This window comes from Cicer arietinum, chromosome 7, assembly GCF_000331145.2.
Source record: "Cicer arietinum cultivar CDC Frontier isolate Library 1 chromosome 7, Cicar.CDCFrontier_v2.0, whole genome shotgun sequence".
NCBI lineage: Eukaryota > Viridiplantae > Streptophyta > Magnoliopsida > Fabales > Fabaceae > Cicer > Cicer arietinum.
The window spans coordinates 31,081,980-31,088,364 of record NC_021166.2 but is presented as its reverse complement, the minus strand read 5'-3'; the positions used below and the strand labels follow the sequence as shown (position 1 = coordinate 31,088,364).

General features: G+C 29.6%; 1 non-coding gene across 1 annotated transcript; it reads right to left on the bottom strand.

Moving 5' to 3' along the window:
• Nucleotides 1-6,279: 6,279 nt before the first annotated feature.
• Nucleotides 6,280-6,385, bottom strand: LOC113787902 (small nucleolar RNA R71). Its single transcript, XR_003474421.1, has one exon. It is a non-coding gene; the product is annotated as a small nucleolar RNA R71 (small nucleolar RNA).

Sequence of the window (6,385 nt, the reverse complement as noted above, 5' to 3'; positions counted from 1 at the left end):
TAATATGGTGAAAATTATCTAAAGAAATACACATTTGAAAATGAAATTAATTAGCGAAAATATATTTGAAGATCATAATAGCATATGAATTACACATTCAATGAACAAATTTCATATATATTGAATTATTATAATGATATCGATGGACACATTCAAAATAAAATAAAAACGGTTTACTAAATAATTAATTTTTAATAGTTTTTGTTAAGTTGAGTTTATTTTATGTTTTGTGTTTAATAGTACATTGTTATATACAAAAGCATATATAAAACACTTATTTAATACAATGTTTGTGATTTGTATTAATCTTTGATTCAAATATATATATATATATATTAGACTGTGAATAGGAAAAAAAATTATATGAAAATAAAAATAATAAACAAAAATATTTTAACAACATTAGCCAACATGCCATACTTCCCCATTGTAGAAGTGATGAGTATGTATTTGATAACGATGTCTTGGTCATCTATCACTTTCAAAATTGCAAACGTCTCAATCTACCATACATCATCATCCACCATATGATAATTGTTGCCACCAAAGATTACAAAAAAAAAAAAAAAAAACACAGTCCCTTGTGAGATGATCTTCACCAAAATCTTTAGGTATTTTCAAATCCCTCTAACAAATGAGAAAAATCTCATTAAAATTTCCATGTGTTTCCTCAAAAAACATATCTCATGAGGAAAACCACATCTAAAACGCCTACTCCTGCACCTTATTTCCCACCAAAATCACTAAAGAGGAAGAGCTCAACAAGGAGAAGAGTTGCTCCTACACTAGCCTCAGTCTCACCACATCAACCACCTGAACAATCAACAGAAGCAGTAACTGAACTTGCTCACCAAACTGAGAACGTTATCCAAAAAATTCTCCCAATCCTTCTACTTTCTCCATTTTTCCTCAACCATCAACCCTATCCTCCACAGACTTCCTCTCTTACTCCCAAATACTTCACTCTCCACCACATGACTTGGGTACATTATTGCCTAACCATCATATGAGCACTATGTCTCCTCATTTCCTTTCTCCACAAAAAACTAGTTCCTCCATTTTTGGAATCAGTTAATTTTTAATCTTTCCAGACACTTCTGGCCCATCCATACAACAACAAACATTTTCTGATCCATTACCCTTAGTGGCCACCTCTTTTGTCACTCTTCCATCTGTTTGCATCACCCATATCCCCTCAATCACAATTGTTGCTGCCACCTTTCAACCTTCCACTCATCTCCCTACTCCTCCTCCCAAGGTTGAACCATCAAACTCTGATATCATGGTTGCACTTCAGACCATCATGGTACGCCATCTTCAGCAAGATCAGGAAACCACTTTGTTACGAATCTGGCTGACAAAGCAACTTTCTCCAAAATTGGGACTAACTCCTCCCCCAATTCATCCTGCTCCCACTCCTAAGCCAGTCCCTAGCCAGGCAAAATCTTCATCTTCTGAATCAAAAGATGGAATATTTTTATTCATATATATTGATTTTGGTCAAAACTCGCATAGCACTACCAACAACTCTTTTGACCATTATTAATTTCTCTAAAACTCCTATAAAAGAAAGGCCAATGCTCAGGGAAATGCAAGAAGTTCAAGTGCTAACAAGCTTCATAAAATCATTCACATTCACATACTTGAAATTCTCACCTTCTCAAGAAAGAATCAGTTATGATTATATTTCAATACTCTGTTTTTATTGTACTGAGTTCTTTGTAAATAATCGAATCTCACACAAGAGTTGAGACATATCAGATTCTATCAAAACTATCTCATCATTATTGTAAAACTCAAACTATAAGAGTTTAGTATAATTTGGTTAGATTGTAAGAAATTTTATCAAGGTTGATAGGTGACCTGATTTATGAGTGGAAAGAATTTGAGTTTGTAACAGATTAAGGTTGATCTGAGCTAGGTGCTGTAAAACCAAGAAGATTCTTTGTTTTGAACATAGTGGAAAATATCACAGTTGTGAGGACTAGGCATAGTCCAAGTTGAGTGAACCAGGACACATACTTGTGTGACATTCTTTCTCTTATCTCCTTATTTATTAAGCTGACTAATTATTTAAGTTAAAAACATAAACTAATTTTCTGATTTTAGGCTAACCAAGAACGTTCTCCGTTTTCTGGTAAAAACCAAGAACGTTCTTCGTTTTTTGTTTTCTTAACCAAGATCATTCTTGAGTTAAATCCTTATGTATTTTCAGGAATTTTTAAATAGGAACATTTACAATTCAAACCCCCCTTCTTTGTAAATTGACATTGCTACTTCATTAGTCATACATGGTAGAAAGAGCTATACTTACACCGAAAAATGATGATATGAAAAAATTGAATGATACGATTGTCAATCAATTTCCTAAGAAGAATAAAATTTGCTATCATCTGATGAGGTTGATGGGGACACGCACAACTTATATCAACACAAATTCTAAAACTAAGTTGATCAAGGTGGTTTGTCACCACACGTTTTAAAGGTCAAGAAAGGTGCGACATTGATGTTGTTGTGAAAAATAGATCCTAATAATGGTCTATGCAACCACACAAGATTATTATGGTGTGGTGTTTTTAGAAATACGTTGGATGTTAAAATCCTAATAGGAAATAATGTTGAATCAAGAGTCTTCTTACCTGGAATTAAATTAAAAACATTTGATAGTTCGAGACTTTCCCTTATGCTGAGTAAAAAATAGTTTCATGTAAAACTAAGTTTTGGGGTTACAATCAACAAGTAACAGAGACTGACCATTCTGAACTTTCAAATCTATCTACCATGACATGTTTTCAGTCATGGTCAGTTGTATGTACCTCTGTCAAGAGAAATTTCACAAAATGCAACAAAAGTCCTTATTAAAGAATGAAAAAATGAAGGGGTGATGGGGAATGCACAATAAATGTAGTGTTATAAAATATTCTTTTGTTTCAATCATAAGTACTATTCTCTTACATTTATTAAATCATATATACATATATTATATTCATGCTTCGTTACTAGCTAAATTACACTAAAATTTGAAACAAACAATAATAAATGAAACTCAACTTTGAAAAATGGTAACTAGAGAATTAATTGTTCAAAAGATGAATTGGTAATTTATAAGATTCATATACAAAATAACAACAATTGGATGGGGTTCCACAATAATAATAAATAAAACTCAACTTTGGAAAATGATAAAATAGAGAATTAATTGTCTAAAAAGTGAATAGATAATTTATATGATTTGTCTAAAAAAATATAAATTATGCAAAAAGTTTATAAATAAACTAAAGTTTTATTTATTTATATGTTAGGAATCTACACGATGCAATATCAATTACAAACAATCATGTTAACACATCTTCTAAATTAAAGCAAAATATTTGCATTCTTCAAGTACTTAAATTTTATGACATAAATCTTTTATATATTACAATAAATAGGATACATTGTATGTTTATACATGACATTATGTGAATTTATTTTTAGTTTTTCAAAACTCAAGAATTCATTGATAAAGAAATTCCAATTTATTGACGTTTTATTTTCCATATATTATTTTTATAATGACTAATATAAAATAAGTTTCAATGTCATGCAAAGAAATGAAACATACTTCTCGCGCAGAGTCCATGTTTGAAAGTAATAAAATTCGTAGATACAGACTATCATATACTTTATTTTATATTTAATTTAATACCTATTTTTGATATTCTATTTATGTTTTTTCTTTCTCATATTTTTTACAATGTCATTTATTAACATCTTCATTTGTATTTAATATTTTAATTTTGTATATATGTTCTATCTTGATAACTTTATACACTAAACATGTATGGCTTGATTTGTTAAACAATTCTACTTAAAAATAAAGATTCAAATTCTAGCTTTTGTAGATAATCACACATAAATTGCAATTCATTATTTATGCACGCTAGAACAATAAAAAAAATGGACAAACGAACACAGACTCGTTTAGCCAATAATAATAATAATAATAATAATAATAATAATAAAAATAATAATAATAATAATAATAATAATAATAATAATAATAATAATAATATAATAATAATAATAATAATAATAATAATAATAAATTATACTTTTCAGTCTTAAGTTCTACAATCAGACGATTTTACAAAAATCAGCTCGCAAAATGTGTAAGAAGAAAACACTGCAAAATGAAACATAGGTTTTGTTGATCACATGCTGTTGTTAGACAACAGTCAAAATGACCCGTTCTAAATTATGTGGGTTTGACTTTTGCAAATTAAGAGGGACAAAATTGCAAATTGTGAAACTTGAGAGATCAAAAATGCATTTTAACCTAATAATACTAATAATAGATTATGAAATAAAAATCAAGTATGTTAATGAATGTTCAAAAATTGCAACCAACAAAATTTATTGATTATAAAAAATAATAGCAATCGATTGCAGCAAATATAATAAACATAATTCATCAATTAATCAAACGTTTTTAGGATATCTAGAACTAGACAAATATATAGTGCTTTTGATTTGCTAAAAAACAAAGCCTCCCTCCCTCCGTCTCTATATATATATATATTTATAACAGAAATACAACATAAGCTCTGCAAAAAAAAAATAGTCATGCAGAAAATTCTGTTTTTGCTCTGCGCTGCAAAACCGTGCTTCTCCTCCGACTGCGTTCTTCAACGAGTGTGTTTTTGTTTATTTGCACAAACATGAATTGAACATTGTAGGCAAGCACAATAGTAAGATATGAGGCAGGCACATAATGTCTATTCAATTTTAAAAAAAAAATACATAAACGAACACTAATGGAAGTATAGTAGTAGTTCGAGTTATTTTTCTGAGAAGGAATCGAATCTCCCAATTTTTTTGCATAGAACACATACAATAAGATGAGCAAGACATATATAATACGGTGCAATATAAAATTATTTGTTTTGTGTATTGATCATGATATATAGTGGACTACAAAAAGTTGTTTTGTAGAGTATTGCATTGTCATGTTCTGTTTTGTCTAGTATTTATTGTTTTGTGAATCAAACCCACCGATAGAGCCACAACCTACTGGTAAGTATTTTGATTTTATGTATAATTATTATGTTACTTCACCTCTAAAAACATTTATCTCTTGTTTTGGGATTGTAGAGTTTCCAATGATTAATCTCTAACAATTTCACATTCTTTCTTTTTGACATGGGTGTTGTTCTTTTAATCTAATCTTAGTAAAGATATCAAATGAAGTACTGAAAAGTGGAATTTGATATCTAACTCATAAGATTGGATAAGAGAATTAAATCATAAAAATAGATTTGGTTCTCTAGAAATCAAGAAAGGTAACTTCTTTTGATGGATTTTTCTAATACATTAATCATAAAAATAGGTTGGGTATTAGCTTAAGACACGCTTTTTGCTCTTTGAAATGAGGCATTAGTTTAATTGTTCATCTGAATTTTAAGATTTTAACGTCCATAACTTAGAGATGATTATTTTTATTGTGTCTATCATTGTGAAAAACTACAATCTCAAGGCTTTATTCTTATTGCAAATTTTAACCAAAAAACGTTCTATCAACAATCTTCGTTTTAGCTAACCATTATTGTAGTAAAGAGAGATTGATACTCATAACAAAATTCTTGACGGAACGATAATTTGTACTACCCAATAATACTATAAACTTGCAAGTTTATCGAGTTTTTTGCGCTGTTGTCGGGGACTTTGATTTTGATAATAATTCTCTTTTTTTACCAATTAGACTAAAAATTCTTTTTATTTTCCTGTTAATGATTGTTTTCTTTCTTTAAATGCGAAGAGTCTGAAGTCTTGGGAATCTTATTGAACCACTATCTGAGATAGAAAGATTTTTTCATAGCAGAAGAAAATAGCAAGTAATTTATGAACGAGAAAAAGATTTAACAATGGCTAAAAATAAAACCTTTAAAAAATATGTGTTTCTCATTACTATGGAACCTCAATCGAGTATTGTGCGTCCGGAGGTAGTGTCTAACAATTTTGAATTAAAACCTTTGTTGTTGTCCATGGTACAACAAAACCAATTCTCTAGTTAACCAATGGATGATCTAAACCTCCATTGGTCTATTTTTTTAGAGTATTGTGTCACTTTGAAAATGAATAGAGTGAGTAGTGATGTCATTCGACAAAGGTTTTTCCCTTTCTCATTAAGGGATAGAGGTAGAGTTTGACTACATTCAAAGCCTTTTGAATCCCTTACCACATGTGATAAGTTAAGGCAAGCATTCCTTGTTAAATATTTTCCGCCAAAAAATATTGCATAATTGAGAAATCAAATCACCAATTTTTCTAAACAAGATAAAGAATCGTTCTATGAAGCTTGGGAGCGTTTCAAGGAGATGTTAAGATTGTGCTCTTGTCATGAGCT